At 43.2% G+C, this 17,724-nt stretch overlaps 1 pseudogene; it reads left to right on the plus strand.

Moving 5' to 3' along the window:
* Nucleotides 1–2,884: 2,884 nt before the first annotated feature.
* LOC146171674 (uncharacterized) lies at nucleotides 2,885–16,694 on the plus strand (annotated as a pseudogene).
* Nucleotides 16,695–17,724: the final 1,030 nt, after the last annotated feature.

The raw sequence follows: 17,724 nt of genomic DNA on the forward strand, positions 1-17,724 counted from the left end.
GCACCTCAAAAGAAGGCGAATGCAAGTGCAAACGCGTCGCACAGAAGATCGCGTAGCACCGGCGCGCCGGCAGCATGACGCGCAAACGTTGAACGCGACTTTAGCCATAACCTAGAGCGACGTCTGCCATACCTTTATGAGCATGAACTGGGTCTGCCTGACGCATCTTCAGACATTTCGTAAATGTTTACGCAGATTACACGTGCATTATCAAACTCGCTCGTAAAACCAAAAAGCACTCACCTGTTGGCAGGCGCGATGTCGACAACTGCAGTGAAGCGAACCTTTCCAAACATTGGTAGAGCATGCGGCGTGTTTAAGATGCTAAAAGCAGCGGTCGAACCGACGACTCCAATTATATGCGAAAGGTAGATTGAACTGGATTCCAAAAGGATATCTGCAAAATTACGATAGTCGCAATAGCAGCAATAGCGTGGTCGCAATCGAGCGATCAGCTGGATCCGGATTTGGATTCGTACGTTGTATATGTACAGGGGTGGTCAAAAGTTCCAACACAGAAACAATAAATAGACTGAAGTCAACAATTAACATGACAACCAGGTGAATAATGAGAATAGCCAATAAAAGGCGGGGGGTCAAAGAGAAAGATTTGTGCCGAATTGTTCAAGCTTTTGTGATTAGCAGAATAGTGTACACCATCCCCTATTTCAAACGAGGGGTGGCAGAAAAAAAAATAATAAAAAGAAGACATCATATAAGGCAGGCATAATTCAGCACTGGAGCAAGTTCACAGCACCCCTACAGAAAGACTTCTTAAACTGGGCGTCTACAATAACAGCACGGAACCACCACATCCACCTAGGACTGCCGACCGAAGTGAGGAACGCACTCACTAAAGCCGCTACCAAAAAACATGAACCCTGCCTTTCATGAAGGCAATTAAGAGAACAGCAAAAGGCCCTTGAGGCCAATTTAGAAGGCTATGAATACAATGTTTATAATAAAGAGGCAACTCTTTTGCGGTCGTGAGCGTGAACGACTCGGGTACAACATTACTGGCAGGTTCTATAAAAACAAGGCTAACTCAGGGACGGCGGAGGATGGTCAGCACCATGTCTGTTGAAGGGCATGCATCTCCAAGGAGACAGAGCGAATTTTAAGACATCTAGACTGGAACCAAAAAGAGTTGGAAACAATATGGGTGCCGGCACACTCGGGGAACAGAGGAAGTTATATGTCAGCGGAACAGCTAGTGAGCCTATGTTGATTCCCCCAATGTCTCGAGATATGAAAGCGGCCAGCTCAGACCCGTTGACGGAGGTTCGGGCTACTTAAGGTCACCGAGAGCAAAGGAGCAGTGTAGTGCCCACATATCGTTGTTTCCCAATGTTTCCCAATCCGAAAAATCCCAGCCCAGTGTTGAATTAAGGCAGCTATGACAGCCCTGAATCTCAAAATATCTGTTTATTGCAAGAACCAGCGACTGAATTCTGGAGGTACATGCATCAGATGAGTAACGTAATTGTTACCAGAAAATTCGATCATGCAACTCCAGTCATGCAGCGGTAAATCGCACATACAAATGGGTACGAAGCGATCTGCGAGGACAGACATATTGCAGTGCGAGTTTGTCATTGTAATACTGGTGCATATATATCGTCACACACGCTTGTTGAATACGCGCCCGTTTATGGAGGCGAAACGCTAAAAACTACTCTGCGATGTAAGTGCAGGTGGTCAGCAAGATTTCAGCTAGATGCATAGGGCTGCCTTTGAAGGGGCCACGGTTTGCTGAACAGCTAGTGTAGTAAAGTTTTAGCATTCATGGAAGTTGTATCCATTTCAGAGGACATGTAGCTCATTCCTGTACTAGCTTCAAAACTGGCATTTATTAGCAAAAACCACTCGGCAAAACCAAGAACCTTGAAATCATCTGTACAGTGTTCTGCAACTTTATCGAAACCGGTCGAGGCGGGAAAATTTTCCAAGACGGTTCCGATAAAGTTGCAGAACGCTGTATATATCATCTATGAGAAGTGCATATGCCATATTAATTAATCCAAGACATTTTCTTTGTTGTCGCCAGACTGTCGCCGTTTTATTTATCGCTCTTTTAAAAGCTTTAATGTTATCGCTCGATCAATTTTCCAATCCAAATGTGCCGCGGAAGCGACACACAGTTAAGGATGCGTAATATTTTTACCGGGAAAACTCATATGAGGCGATGATGGTGGTAACGCAGTGGTAAAGTCGCCGTACAGTATTCTAGCCACTGTAACAGTGACGTAAGAAGGAGTAGTAGTGGTAAACACATTTATCGCACTAATCCGGACTATCAGAACCTAACAAAACCGTTCGCGTGGTGCTGTCATCAACGAGTTAATACGGCTGTCATAGTTATTAGCATTAATAAGCCTATGATAAGCCGTTCAAATCCAACGAATCCAACTCAAGCCAAGCACCCAAGAAGGACCCATCCTACCCAAGTCGGCCAAGGCCAAGACAAGACAAGACCTTGGCTACCACGCGCATTTGTATTTGCACGTGTGGAGTCCCTAGAAGTAGCACGTGTTCGGCTTGTCATAGCCTCCTCGTGCTTGTAAGCTCAGCAAAAGCGGCAAGAAAATGCTTTACGCCCTAGTCCAATGGGTGAAAACTGGCGGCGCCGCGGTTTTGGACGTTGTTTCTGTTCGCGATATAGTAGAAACGAAAATCAAGGCGCTGATAATCCAAAATCCGAAAGACTCGGGTGTACTGAACGCGAATGTCAACATCCGCTGGCGCGGGGAAAAACACGCCGCGAAGATAATCGCTGTCGATAAGTTTGCTTCAATTTTCACAGAACTAGCTAGAGCAGTGCCTTGGATGCTGTAAGTTTGCGTTTTTTTATTTTGTTTTGTTTTGGACAGGCACACACACTCATATGGAGAAGTGCCGGCAGCAGTTAAAACGTGTTTAAACGTGTGATGGGTTGGCGGAGGCCAGCGACGAGGTAAATATGCCCTTTATGTGCTCCGAACTTATTATTTTACTAAAAGTTCAGAAGCGGCAGTGTGACGGGGATGGTTATGTCGGCCATGTGCACATATTTATCTCTTTGCTGCTTTTGCGATGCATGTTGTCCATTGAAGCTGGAACAAACTCTTCAGCTTACAAAAAAGACGCTCCATCAGCTTTACATTTGGCAATGATGGCGCTAGAACGAAGGCACGTAGGCATACTATTTGCGCTGACAACTGCACTACCATTTACAGACATTTACAGAGCAGCCCAGCCAATATTTTACTTTGTTTGCTCTGCAGACAGCGCAGGACGCATTGCCGTGCTCAAGTTCATAAATTTTGACTGCACACTTCCCCTCAGTAATGAATAATTCCATTTGCTGTCACAACTAGGCAGACATTTTATGGACTGCGTGCCCTCGATAGCCACATTTTGATGGAAGTGAAATAAAAACATACATGTACTGTGCGATATCAGTGCACGTTAGAGGCCCTCATGTGGTCTAAATTAATCCGGTGCACCACAATGGCATTCCTCGTATTCCATGTGTCCCTTTGGAATCTGCTGAACCCTTTATATTTATATATCTCTTAGCTGAAACCTTTCGTGTAGTGTGAAATTTCGTACAATTATGTGACCCGCAGCAGTTTGTGGGATCTGCAATGTAAGGCTGACGGCACTTTTGCACAAGGCGCGTTTTGCGCATGTATGTGCTTTCTTCCCTCTCAGGCATATCACTTCGTTCACATCAACGGGATGTTTTTCAACAATCGCGGCAGGCGTTGAGAGCCCTGCGTTTTCCGCGCGTCTGGTTCGCCTGCTGCGATGGGTGACGTAGCTGCTGAGCTTTATTATTGCAATGCACAAATGTTGCATGGATAGCCGTTGCCTTCTAAGAGCTGTTGCATTTTGAATATGGGCATATCAGCTTTTTCTGCATTTCTATTGGGTGCTTCTTGTTCACATTTGTAAATGCCTTGGTACAACTTTGTCTTCAAAATGGGAACTGTGTGCATAATATGAAACATTTAACATCTGGGGCCACAGTACAGGTTCAGGGCTGCATGCATTCTGTAGCTAAGCATTATGATGCAAAATAGAATGGCAGTAGTCGAAATGTTTTTATGTCGGAATGCGGAAAGGAGCCTTGTTTCATGCAGCAAAAGAAAATGGCAATAAGTAAATGAGTCATATCACTAGTTCTGATTTTTTTTTTTTTTGCGGTGATAAAAAGCTGCACTTGCTGTAAAAGGGCCACATGCTCTTGAGCTGAGTTGAAAAGAAGGGAGAATAAATTTCCTGCTTGGCCAGCTTCTCTCCTGAAACATAACATATATTCAGAAGGGTGATGGGTTAGGCTAGTTGGTGCTGGTGTGACATATTTTAAAGTGTTTAAAGTGCTAAAGCAACACAGACAGAGAAGTGAACATACTTGTTGTTCTGGCACTTCGAAATATGTCGTAACATATTCCGGCAACATTGCGCACCATGCAAAAGGCTGAGGGGAGCTTCATCGTTCATCGCACTAGCAAAAGCAGATGCGTGGCAACGGTCACGAGCTGCATCAGCGGCTGCTACAACTGTCAGCCACGGCGATGCGAGTGACAAGACATTGGCATATCTTTTCGCTTGCTTCGCTGTGACTTTGACGCTATCAGGCGATAGCAAACAAAGAACGGGCATTCGCAAAGGGCACTTGGCGCACAATTCCTGTCAGCCTTGACAGCAGATGGCACAGCAATGCAATTTTGCTTTGCTCTGACGTGCGTTGCAGATCCTGCAAACTGGTAGCAGTGCAAAGATTTTGCTAACAGCAATATTAACTTTCTTTGAAGGGTTGCGAGAACTGTGCCTCATTGGGCATAGAGAATTCAGATCTTAAAGAGCAGGTGGCACTCCTGCAAGAGGAGAACAAGAGGCTGAAGACAACGATTGACTTTATTACGACACAAAAAGAAAGTATTGAAGGTGAGTGACTTTAGTAGTGTTATTGCATATAACAAAAAGCCGAGGGCTTGGAGAGTTTCTTAGGTTTAAGGTAGCTGGTTTTGCACTTATCAGGTGCGTTACCTTGAACTGCAGGTAACATACTTTACAGAGGCTAGAAATGGATTTGCAGTTCATGTGCACACTGTCAACTAAAGGTTTATTCTTCTGCTGTTATAAAGAAAGGATGTCAAAGGAAGAAAACACTCGAAAAGAGGGGATTGGCATGATACCTCATGGAAAGGTAAAGAGCATTGGTAACCACGCAATACACAGTGAAAGGAGGGGGATTTTTTTTCCAACTTTCCGAGTCCATTAATGCATGTATGTGGTTGCTCTGTGCTGTCCCAGAAGCTGTTGCGAAAGGCAGGGGTGTGACCTGGCCCAATCATGGTGCCACTCACTCCTGTATACTGTAATACATAGTTATGCTCCAAGGGGGGGGGGGGGGGCAAAAGGCATGCAGGGGCATCATCTTGTATAAAGGCTGTAACCTTTGTAAATTTGACTTATTCGCTATTATGGTTTCTTCAAAGCTGTCCTCTGAACCAAATCGTGTGCAGTAAGGTATAAGGTTGCATTCTCACTTTGCTCCTTGGTCACTTGTTCATGCAGCGCCTACTGCCTGGTGTAGGAATTGCCTCCCAAAAACGGGTTTCAGTTTCTTTCTTTTTTCTTCGATTTGCTGATCATGATTTCGTTGATTTGTTAGGAGCTGGTATGGCTATTATCCCTTACTGAATGTTTACAATTTGTGTGCAGTACCATGCATGTAGGGTGAAACTATGGACTGGTTCCTTCTCTGTTGCGGTTGCTTGCCCACCCTTTTGGGACACAAGCTTCAAGCAGCCGAAACCAGAGGGCCTGTTGGGTGCTCATACCTGTACAGCCTTTCTGCAGACCTTTCTTGTATGGGTGAAAGCAGCTTGAAGAGACTGTATCCAGACATGAGTCAATGGGCATTAAGGGGAAAGAGGAAGGGCTCATCTGTGGTATGACATGCATGCATCTTATTTAAAGCAACTTGAAAAAAAATAATAATGGTAAGGGATTTGACATAACCATCATGCTGTCAGATTCAAAGCACCTCAGATACTATGAAGGAACATAAATGTGACTAGCAAACATGCTGAGCTTTGTGGAGTGCTCATTGGGGCTTGGCACAATATTCACATTTTTTGCATGAACTTATGTGTCAGGCAGTTAGGGCATTGCAAAAATGATTGGCTAAAGGAGCAGAGAAATGCATGCCCGGTATTGCATGCTCCAGGTAACCTTCCATTGCCCTCGTCACAGTGTTCCAAGGCCAGCTTCGAATCTGTTGTTCTGGATAAAATATGCTACAGCTTCTATTACAAGATAGAAATGTCTGTAGTTGCTGCACTGAGTCCTTGAAGGTCCATGATATAGGTTGAAAGGATAGGTTGCATGTGACTTTGAAAAAAAAACTGACGTGATTAATTGGAACTCTCAATGTCATACGAAATTTTAGTCCAGAAACCACCTTGAAAGCAGCCTTTGGCAGAATAGTTTAGAAATGGTAGTTTTCCAAACAGTTGTGATCTTGCAAAAAGTACAAACTGAGAAAAATGAGTTCAAAGAGTTCAGAACACACTCTTCAAGTTTAAGGCCTAAATTAATAGATCAGAGTGGCCTGGTACATATATTGGGCTGTCCTTTTGAACAGGACACCACTATGTAGTGATTGCGTTTAGTTGCTTTTTTTTTTCCTCAGCTTTATAGCTGTTCAGCGTCCTTATCTGTGCTCGTGAAATTCTTTGCTTGCATGGTTGCGGGGCGTGCATCTTTATTTAGGCTCCCTATTGTATCATCGGCTTGATGAGCACTTCGGTTAGCCAGGCTCCCATTGGTTTGAGAACAGTTTACGAGGGTTACATGCCTCGTTTTAACTTAAAAAAAGGGAGCTTCTATTTCGGTTTTTCAGCCAATCTGCTATTACCAAAGCCTAAAATATGCCTCCTCTTCCTGCTTTTTCTTTTAACTCTCTGCTTCATTCGCGATTACAGGTCAGTTTTGGCCCGAGAGCGCGAAGAATTATTCTAACTTGGCGATACACTCTGCGTTCAGCTCTTTGCCCGCTATGCGGCTGCGTCTTGAAATCAGCGCTCATAGGCCTTTTGGTGGTGAGTGCACCCCACCTCACAAAAAAAAATAATTTTAATTTTTTTCACTGCGCAGATGATACCCAAACTTAGGGAGAAGTTTCTTAATCCAAAACATCAAAAATCTAAAAACATTTTTGTGAAAATTATGATTTTAGCCCAGTGTCCGCCGTTAAGTTGGTGTCACTAATACCGAATATACTGGCGATCGAAAATTCATTCTTGCCTGAGCTGTCACATTGTAGCCTGATGCAGCTAAAGTCTGCAGTGAAGCTCCATTCACATTCAGATCCATTGTACAGAATTCTTCCATTAAGAACCTTAATGCAAAATAATGAAATGCTCTAAAATTTTAATGCCTTTAGCTAGTTTAATCAAATCAAACATTAAAAAGTTGATTTTGTTTACTATATGTTGCATAGATGAACTAACTTGCTCGAGCGAGTGAAGAAGGTAATGTGAATATAGCTTTTTTGATTATTATATTCTTGCTTTTGACATAATCGGGTGATAAATTTAAGCAATTTCCTTCATTTTGTGGCTCGTATAGATGTCTGCAACAAAACATAAAACAAATGTCACTGCCCACTGAGTTCCACAGAAAACCTAAGTTTTGGAGCTGCAGGCAATAAACAAGGGGCGGTAATACACATGAGCATTCATATCCAGTGTTGCTGTTACCCAGCAAGTGGGCAGGAAGATGAGATTCTTAACACAAATTAGAGTGAACAATTGGAAAGAGATGCACAGTCTGTTAGCCACCGTTTCAACAAAAGGACTTGTTTTCATATTTGGGTGAAAGGAAATCATCATTGAAATGCTGGCTAGTGGATGGACACTTCGTTCACATCTTTTATTATGTGCTCATTGCTATGTCCTTTAGCAAAACTTATAAATTGGTAAAATTGGTAGTAACTAAGTGCACGAGCCTGCCACGCTGCTTTAATGCAGAATACACTTACTTTTCTTGGGTGTTTTACTTTCATATCCTCTTTTCGTTTCTCAGAATGCACAGAAGCCATCAGAGACATTCGGCTCCTGTATGGAGAGCTGCAGGCAGCTGGAACTCTAAGGTGTGGCGGAGGTCAAACACAGTTGCGTAATTGTTGTGCATTTGTAAAGCAATGGGGAGATCTGAAAAGTGTATAAAGAAAATTTTTGCTTTGACTGGAGCAGCTGCAGGTGTGTTATGTAGCATTCATGCCACAAGCTTACTGCAGCAAGATTTTAACTGTTTGGCAGCATTTTGACCAGTGCACGGCAGTGTGTTATCAAATATATGTGGCTTTTCAGAAGTGGTGCAAAGTAAGTGTGGTATGTGTAGTTGCTCCATCCATTTAGTTGTATGGTAGCAGTGCGCCCAAGAGCCTGAACGCACAGTATACTTGATGACATTTTCTGGCAGTGGAGTGTAAGGTGCGTAGCCAAAACATGCCCCTGGTTAATACACAGTGGAATATATACTCCCTTTGCAGTTCTTAATTTTCTCCTATATTATGGTATGTTGACATCTGTTATTCGAGACATATTTTGAATATAACTGTCAACCTTAATTGCTAGAGAGTTGAGGACAGAAGCTTCCTTGATTACAAGGAATTTGCTAGGCGTATCTGGTTACAAGAGCCTCCTATTGATGGTGCCAGCTACACCGGAGTGAGGCAGCTGTGAGGAGAACAGAATGCCTGGCAGCCAGGTACACTGTGGTGCAGCCAAACTGTTTGGCCAAATGATAGTTATGGAGTGCCAATATCAGCTTTTGCAAAGTGTATTATCGCCAGTGTCATTTTTACTTGACTGCAAAGCGCTTTCTCGTAAAAATTGGAATATGTTGCTGTGTATTGCTGTGATTTACTTGGGTGGGGATCAGGACAAGTCGAGTAAGCCTGGTATGGTGCTACATGTGTTTAACGTTCCAAAGGTTATAAGGGTGCGGGTACAGTGCACTTCACTTATAATATTGAGAAAACTGGTAAATCCAATCGCTAACCAGTTATTATTATATCTGGACTGAAAAAAAGCACACACCCACGTATCTATCTTCCCATGCATATAGGCTTGCCTACTTACCAGCGATACGCAAATCGGGTTGAACGACGCTAATCGTAAAGAGCACTGAACACTTTATTACAGGATACATCAATAGCCATAAAATAACTTAGGCATACTCAAAAAAGTAGGAATTGACAGTCACTTGAGCAGCAGCTGAAGCTTGACAATCGCTGTGAGCACTGCTTCCAGTAGCGCATACGCTGGCAGCAGTAGTTTTTGCGTGCATGAAACAGATTAGCGACTGGATGAGTTGCAGGACATCGCCTGCCTTGATGGCTGTTAAAATCGTAGAGTGCGAATGCCCGTATTTTTTGAAGAGGCTTCCAATTTTGAAACCCTGTCAGAAATCGCAATGAATCTGCCGTTTCATGTTGTATCATGCTGTGAATGGGGTTGGCGCCATTTTCCACGGAGGCACAATCGGCGATGGCGATATGGCCACACCCTCTGCGCTGCAACAGGCAGCGTCTGCAATGATGATAGTGCCCATTTTCTAACCACACGCAGTTACGCTCGCAGATTTTTTCACGACAGTCCGATTTCGCCGCATATGTCGAGTTGTCACGTCATTCTCTCCTTAGTCGTTCATTTTTTATTAAACATTCAGACAAATTTGCGTCCTAAACGTCATCTGGGCGGCGACAAAGCTGTCGCTGTATCCAGTGTACTGCCGATGATCGTTATATCTGGTTTATTTTTACATTGGACTAATGGGAAAATTGATAAATCTGAAGAATATTATCGTTATAGGTGATAAAGCGTTACAAGTGGATTGCACTGTATTACAAAGCTCTAAATCAATTTTAATTTCCTGGGTTCCTTATTGTTCTGACATTGCACAGTGCAAAGGTTTCTTTCATTTCGCCTTTATCGAAATGCAGCCACTGTGGTTTAACCATTTGGTTTAAGCGCTTGGTTAACCATGGTTTAACCAAGCGCTTTAACCATTGGGCACCTGCCTGCTTTGGGTCTGATTGGCAGTAATCATGTTTGCTCAGTCTTATGCTGGGTGCAGTGACATGTGCTATCAGCGGTTAAAGTAAATTGAATGCAAAAATTGCTTCGAGGTGTTTTCTGTGAATAACAAAGACCAATTTTAAGGGCAGCAAAGGTGATCGCAAATTGAAACTAGAGCTTAATTTTATTCATAAATGTGCAACACAACCCTCCAATAGCTGCTGCTGGCATGAAGGGCTATCAGTTTCGGAACATGTGTTGTGTGGAACTACTCTGACAGATTTTTTGAAACTAGCAGTCTGCTACTGCAACATCTGTGCAAAAGGACTCATTCGACACTGCCTGAAAGTTTAGCGAAGCTTTCCTTCACCTTATGTTTGCAAGAATAAATTCTAAGGGTGCAAATAATCTTTATAATTCAATGATATATTTTTTTGCTTGTATCCTACTTGAGCTGCTTCTTCACACACATTTTCATTGCCTTGTCCTTTGACACTTCTGGTCATGGAGTCCATTTATTGGCTTTTTCTTTTCTACTGTCTTGCCTGCTTGAACAATAATGCCGATCTAAGCTGTAGTTTGAAGTCGTATGTCTCAGTTGCTTTTTTTCATGTATGCGGCCTATTTACTCAAACGTATTATGCCCCGCCGGGGTGGTGCAGTCGTTACGGCGCCCGACTACTGTTCCCAAGGATGCGGGATCGAATCCCGGCCTCGGCGTCCGCTTTCAATAGAGACAAAAAGCAAGGCGCCCGTGTGCTGTGCAATGTCAGTGCACGTTAAAGAACCCCAGGTGGTCGAAATTTCCGGAGTTCTCCACTGCGGCGTCTCTCATAGCCCGAGTCGCTTTGGGACGTTATACCCCACGAACCCGTTGCAGGGCCCCTTTAATGCTGCTGACAGCAATAGTTTTCCATTTTTAGCTTTTCCAATAGGGTAAACCATTACTGCTTTGCTAGGTTTCAAGAACAGTCGAACCTTGATATAACGAACCTCACTGTAACGAAATTCGCAATGTGATGCATCTTTTTATTTCCCAATCTCTGCTATATTGAAAACCATGTGTTTTCTTTTTTTTTCGCGATATTATGAAGTAATCTTATGCCGCACTTTTGACTGAACAAAGTCCTCGCGCATTGCATGCATCAGCAGTCAGTTTGACAATCGGATGAGAACGTAAACTTTAGCTGAGATACATCATATTTTGCATTTCCCCGACATCGGCATCAGTTTGAGGGGAGAGTTCAATAGGTGAGAATAAGTAGACATTTTTTTACGACAGTTGTCTATCCTTCCACCCTTCATTGGTCAAAGAAAGCATGCAGTCAGCCACGATAATGATGCGGGCTTTTAGCATCATTCGCTTCAAATGCTTCAATGATTTTATGGCAGTGGACAGTGCGCACCCCAATCGCTGCGTGATAAAGGGAAGGCAAGGCCCATCCTGCATGGCGCAAGAAAGGGATGGACGCACTAACGATTAGCTTTTTTTTTTTATTTGTTGGCGGCAAAAATTGGAGGCAAGTTCATTACACATGTAAATATGATACCCATACGTGAGGCCTGAACAATTGCCATGCAAACGTTTCTAGCATGGGTGATGCTTTCACTCTTTGCTCACATGAAACAAAAATGTGTTTGCATCAGTTTGCTACCACTCATTATCCTCTGGATGTACAAAACATCTGGTTAGCGCTATTATGGCTATAATCTCTTGCTTACTTCCTGAATTCGTAATTTAAAAGTTCCCATCTACTAGCAGTGTTCCACTAACCTGTTACTTTATTTGGGCAGCCAGAGCATGGGAACATCGACGTAACAAAATTCGCAATTTAACGATATTTTCGGCTGCAAATAGGCCTTCGTTATATCAAGGTTCGACTGTACTGGAATTCACTTCTGTAGTCCATAAACTTTTCCAGCTGATGGCGTCTAATGTGCAGTGTTTTAAATGAGTATATTATTCAGCCATGCTTTTATAGTGCCCTTTTCTATGCATTTAAAATTCAATGAAGCGCAATCAGTATACTTCAGAAAATATTTGTTAGATGTTTAGGAAATTGGCTAAAGAGAAGCAAAATAAATATGAAGCCTGACCTCGTAGTTCAGAATGTTCAGGTGGGAGACTTCAAAGTTATGCACTCAAAACGTTCACGGAATTTTTTTTATAAATGGTTTGTATACAAAATGCAGGACGAGAGCACCGAAGACTTGGAAGATATTCGGGGATATATGATGTCCAGGTCGGTCCTGAAAATGCTGGACATGGGGCCATTGAAAACTCCCAGCACATATGCCCGCGACCTGATGAGACAGATGTTTTCACCAGCAGAACTTGTGGGCAAGTCGATAAGCGGGAGACAGTCAAACGCCCACAGAGATAAAGAGGCGAAGCCGCAACTTGATCCGTTGCGCGTGAATGCTGTATTAAGTATTTGTGCAACTTTCCACAGTATAAAGCTTGAGGTTTAAATGCAAGAGATGTGGTAAGAATCTTGAGCATTGTGACCAGTGTAGATGGGAGGGGTCAGTGGATAGTGCTGGTGGCATGATTTTGTTGAATGAGCCATGCCAGAATGGCCCATCTGGCTGCAAAAGTGTGCAGTCTCGGTCGATTTGGCGAAATATAAGCTGCATTGTCAACCTGCAGTTTTGCCGATGGCTCATCCAGTCACTGATAAGCAACTCCAATCCTATTTCGCAATGCGTTTATACAACCTTTGAGTACTGTCCGACAGCACAGTAGCAAGTGTACTGCAACAGCAGCCTTGTCCCGTTATTGCAGTATCGTGTTTGGTATGTTAAGTGGGGTGCGGAAAAGGCACGGCTCTAGCTGCGTCGTGACCTCAGACAAGTTCAGATTGCCTGCAACACCAGATGCTGTGAGCTTACTACAACGACCAGTGTAGAAGTGAGGGCAGTAGACGACAGAGCTCTGGCTGAGCGCCACATCCTGGTCATAGCTAGTGATATTTTTTGCATTGAAGCCACTAGCCGATGAAATTGTGGAATTTATCAGCGCTGTAGCAAACGGTCTGCTTTAGAACTGCTTTACTGTCAATCCCATTGTCTCATAATTAGAAAAGATTAATTGTGGTGCCGCCTTAGCAGAGCAACTAACATGTACAAGACCGGGACTCGCCTTGCTTGTATTACATTTATCATTCCTTTTAACTTCTTAGCATGGATCAGCAATCCTCCAAGGGTTCATTGCTTACATTTTGTTTTCTTACAGCTCTCTTCCTTATCTGCTTTCGTAATTTGCCCCCTTTATTTTCGGCTTCATTTATTTTCATTTCTCTCACTTTTTGTGTTCGCATTGAAGTTTCTTGCTGCAGACTTGCTAGCTTGTGCGCTGTAACTGAGATGCCTTAATCCCTTTGGCCTGTAACTCATTTTTTCTCATGTCTGATTTTAAACTTAATGTTTACTTTGCGTTTTGTTTTTGTACTGTGTTTGCTTTTGTGGACAGGCTGATTGCTGTCACTGCTTCGAAATGGGCTTATTTTGAACTGCCCTTCTGCGAAGAAAGCAGTGAAGTTTGCAGGCAATATAAGATTCCTTACGAGTATTGTGTGCAAGATAATGTCCTGTGATTAAGGTTGACAGCCAAGCTAAATGCAAAAGAAGTGTATATTCTTAGCTTCTATATTCTTTATTTACTGCCCGAGTTTCAAATTAAGCCACATTGGTTCTATGGTTCACACTCTTTTTTATTGCAATCACATGGCCTGCTGTGTAAAATGGTTATTCACAGTCGAACCCGGATATATCGAACTAGAAGGGGATCATGAAATAGTTCGATATATCGATAATTCGATATACAGAAATTGTCTTGAGACGCCGCTTGCAATCGTGGAAAATGGTACCGTATTTGTCACGTAATCAACCCACTCCGAGTCCTCTACTTTTACCCAGAGAATTTGAAAGAAAAAAAAAAGCGTTAGTCGGTGGCACGTCCCTGCATTTTGGCTGGCAGCGTGCCAAAGTGCTGTTCAGGAATAACGACACAGCCTGTTTATCTTTTGACTATACTTTTGGTGCTAGCTCCTGTGGTGGCTGGAAGCGAACTTGGGGAAGTGCCCGTGATGGCTTGATTGCACAAACGTGGTTCCTTTATCACGCTGCGCTTGGGGCGGGGCATAGTCCACTGCCACAAAATCATTGGAAAGTGTGATAGCTGCAAATGCCAACGATGCTGCTGGCCGCGTGCGCTTGTTGATTCATAGCTGTATGAATGGACGACTCGCAAAAAAAGAATGCACTTCTTAACGCCTGCAGCCACCATAGCTTAAGCTACGGCGCTCGTTCAACACGACTACAGAGATGGACGACTCTGGCAAAAAAGAAATACCTGCCGTTTCTTGACGCCCACAGCCGCCACTATGCTGCACTTTCAGAACGACGACACAAGACTTTCATCGCACATCACCCGCCGCATGGAGGGCTAGTCGGGCGCACACTGTAGGCGCCCAATATTCTGTCTACCACGAGCTGAGCTGGCTTGTGGGTGCATGTGTAGTGTGTGCTGCTGCAAATGAAGACCAAGAAAGAGAGAAGAAGGGGAGAAAGTTCGGAAGAAGAATGGGCACACCCTTGCATTTCGTTTTATCGTGTTGTTTCCCTTCTTCCGAACACCACGGCTGCATCTGCTCCGTACCGGCATTTTGCCAAATCGGTTCCCTCTGGTTCCTTCACGCACATGCTGGCGCGCAGCAAACAATAACCACAGATGCGCACGCCTTTGGGGAAAGGGTGCAGCGTTGCTCTAGATAAGCCGTCGCTTTCCTTCCGCGCGTGGCTTGGAAAACGGGCAAGTGTACTGGGATCGTCTCTTAGGGAGGCGCACCTTCTGGCGCGGAGTTGGATATACGACGCAACTTTCCTATGCTTTCACATGGGAATTTCAAGGAGATATTCCGTGAGTTCGATATAACCAAAACTCAAATTATCTGGGTTCGATATATCCAGGTTCGACTCTATATGTAGAGGCCAAATTCCCAAAAGAATTCTAGCCAGAGCCGGTGAATGTGACCTTCGCTAGATTTCCTTTGGCCCACATTCATATATATGGTCTGCTATTTACATCTTTGCATTTTTATGCTGAAAGTAATGTTTTTTGCTGATAAAGTACTCTAGATTTGGATTTGACTTTTCCTGAACTGGAGATTTTCATGATTCAAAAATTTGTCCAAATTCCACTTCAGATGTCTGAGTGGGTGTTTTCTTTGTGATGATGCATAAGGCATTATTATACATAGATTATCATGTCATATTCCTCTACGACATCTTCTTAATTTTTTATGAAACTTCTTCCTCGTGCTGTTTAGATTCCAGCTTCAACAGCCTATGGCTGATGTCAACGAGTACATACTAAAGCCAGCCCGTTTCCTTTTAAGAGATGGAATGACAACAAATGTAGAAGCAATGATTATATACAGCTTTTTCATGCCTCTCGTAGCCTACAAGTGCACGATGATGTTGTAGTCATCATTGGGCTCTTGAAACAGAAACGGTATAACAGAAGAATTCAATTATAAATGATTTAGCGGTCATGGTGCATATTACTTGTAGTTCCTTCCGCATCCTCACAGAGAAGAAAAGCCTCTGAAATTAGGTGTTTATACTCCTTTAAAGGGCCACTGTCCAAGGAAGAACCTTTATAGCGAAGGAGCCCAGTGTTTTGATGAGGTACCGGAGATAGTCTGTGCAAAATGCTACAGTGACACGTACGCCGCACAGCAATGAAAATACAAATCAAAGCTCTCATACTCTCCTTCGGGAAGCCAGCTTTCCCGTTCCCTGCGCTGGCCCGTCGAGCCGCAGCTATGACGTATTTGTCAAGAACGACGTCTATTGGTCCGTCTCACTGTCTGAGGGTGAAGGATGGGTGTCTACCGCTCGCTGCACGCTTTTCCCTCGCCACGCCCGGACTAAATCCATTGTGCGCGCTCCCTCGCTCGTTTTTCTTTTTTTCTTTTTTTTTTTTTTTTGCGCGCGCGGAGTGCCACGCCACACCTCTCGCCAAACGCAGAGGAGGAAGGGGAATTTGTCTTGCGGAGGCTAGACGACCTCGGGCAGGAGAGTGAAAAACTTTGCGAGGGAACGGAAGGAGAGAAGCACGACAGAATCGGGTGATTGCGGTGGCTGTAACTGTGTTATTAGTTACTCTTTTCAAACACATTTTGCGGCCTTGCGTTCTGGGGGCGAAGTCTCACAGTCACCAGGGAAGAAAATATTTTGGACCGGAGGGTGGACAGTGGGTCTTTAACTAAGCCTTGTACTCTACAAGGAAGGAGTTTTATATGAACATAATGTTACAGTGCCAGCTGGATCATTGCAACAGAATATGACAGCGTGGGATTCAGATAATACTGGGGATGAAATCTGTCTACTTGCATAATGAGAAAAGTGCTTCAATACCCCCCCCCCCCCTTTTTGTGCTGCAAAGATATGGATTAGTTATGAAATCTTAACATTTTTGTGCAAATTATAAGCATTTTTCTGTTTTCAGAGTACACATGCAAGAAGTATGGGCTAATAAAAGAGGCGCCCATTCGCCAGTCGCTATCATCCATGCTGAACAAGCAGAAGCTCGAGACAGAAGCACCATGAACTCCTTTGATGAATCGTTTTGATTAAATAAAGTTTTGATTTACATCTTCCAATAGCCATTGTACCTTTAACATCAGCCCTAATACTCTTGTGAAAAGCAAGCCATCATACCTTAAAACTGCGGTTGTTCGGTCATATAAAGTCTATAGCCTGGCTACTAAAGAAATGCATAGGCTCAGCCATAGGAAAGTCTTTAGAAAGCCATACTGTTGCCTGTAGACGGCCAAAAAAATGAAAAATAAGCTATAGCCTGCAATTGAAACGAATGCAGGCTATCTCTATAGAGAAAAAGGCAGAAAATATTGATTAACTGGCTATAGAAAATGCTTTAGGAGGCATATGACATAACCATACAAAAAGCTAAAGACACCCATCGCTGTGACTATAGCAAAGGCTAAAGGCAGCCATAAAAAAATCTTTAGCTATTTGGGTGAGTCCTCTATAGCCAACCATAAGGAAAAGTTCATAGCTGGCCATAGGAAATGCTAAAGACTGCTGTACATAAAAAACCATAAGTCCATAGAAAAGGTTAAAGACTTCCATAGCAAGGACTATAGAAAAAGCTAAAGACTGGCTTGGAAATGGCTATAGATATTTGGGCAGATTTTCTATAGACGACCATACAAAGAATATTCTACAGCTGACCTTAAGAAAAGTTATAGCTGACCATAGAAAATGCTAAAGAGTGCAGTACATAAAAAACCATAAGTCCATTGAAAAGGTTAAAGACTTCCATAACAAGAACTATAGAAAAAGCTAAAGACTGGCTTGGAAATGGCTATAGATATTTGGGCAGATTTTCTATAGACGACCATACAAAGAATATTCTACAGCTGACCTTAAGAAAAGTTATAGCTGACCATAGAAAATGCTAAAGAGTGCAGTACATAAAAAACCATAAGTCCATAGAAAAGGTTAAAGACTTCCATAGCAAGGACTATAGAAAAAGCTAAAGACTGGCTTGGAAATGGCTATAGATATTTGGGCAGATTTTCTATAGACGACCATACAAAGAATATTCTACAGCTGA

This window comes from Amblyomma maculatum, unplaced genomic scaffold (assembly GCF_055883805.1).
Source record: "Amblyomma maculatum isolate TAMU_Amacu unplaced genomic scaffold, ASM5588380v1 scaffold_18, whole genome shotgun sequence".
Lineage (NCBI taxonomy): Eukaryota > Metazoa > Arthropoda > Arachnida > Ixodida > Ixodidae > Amblyomma > Amblyomma maculatum.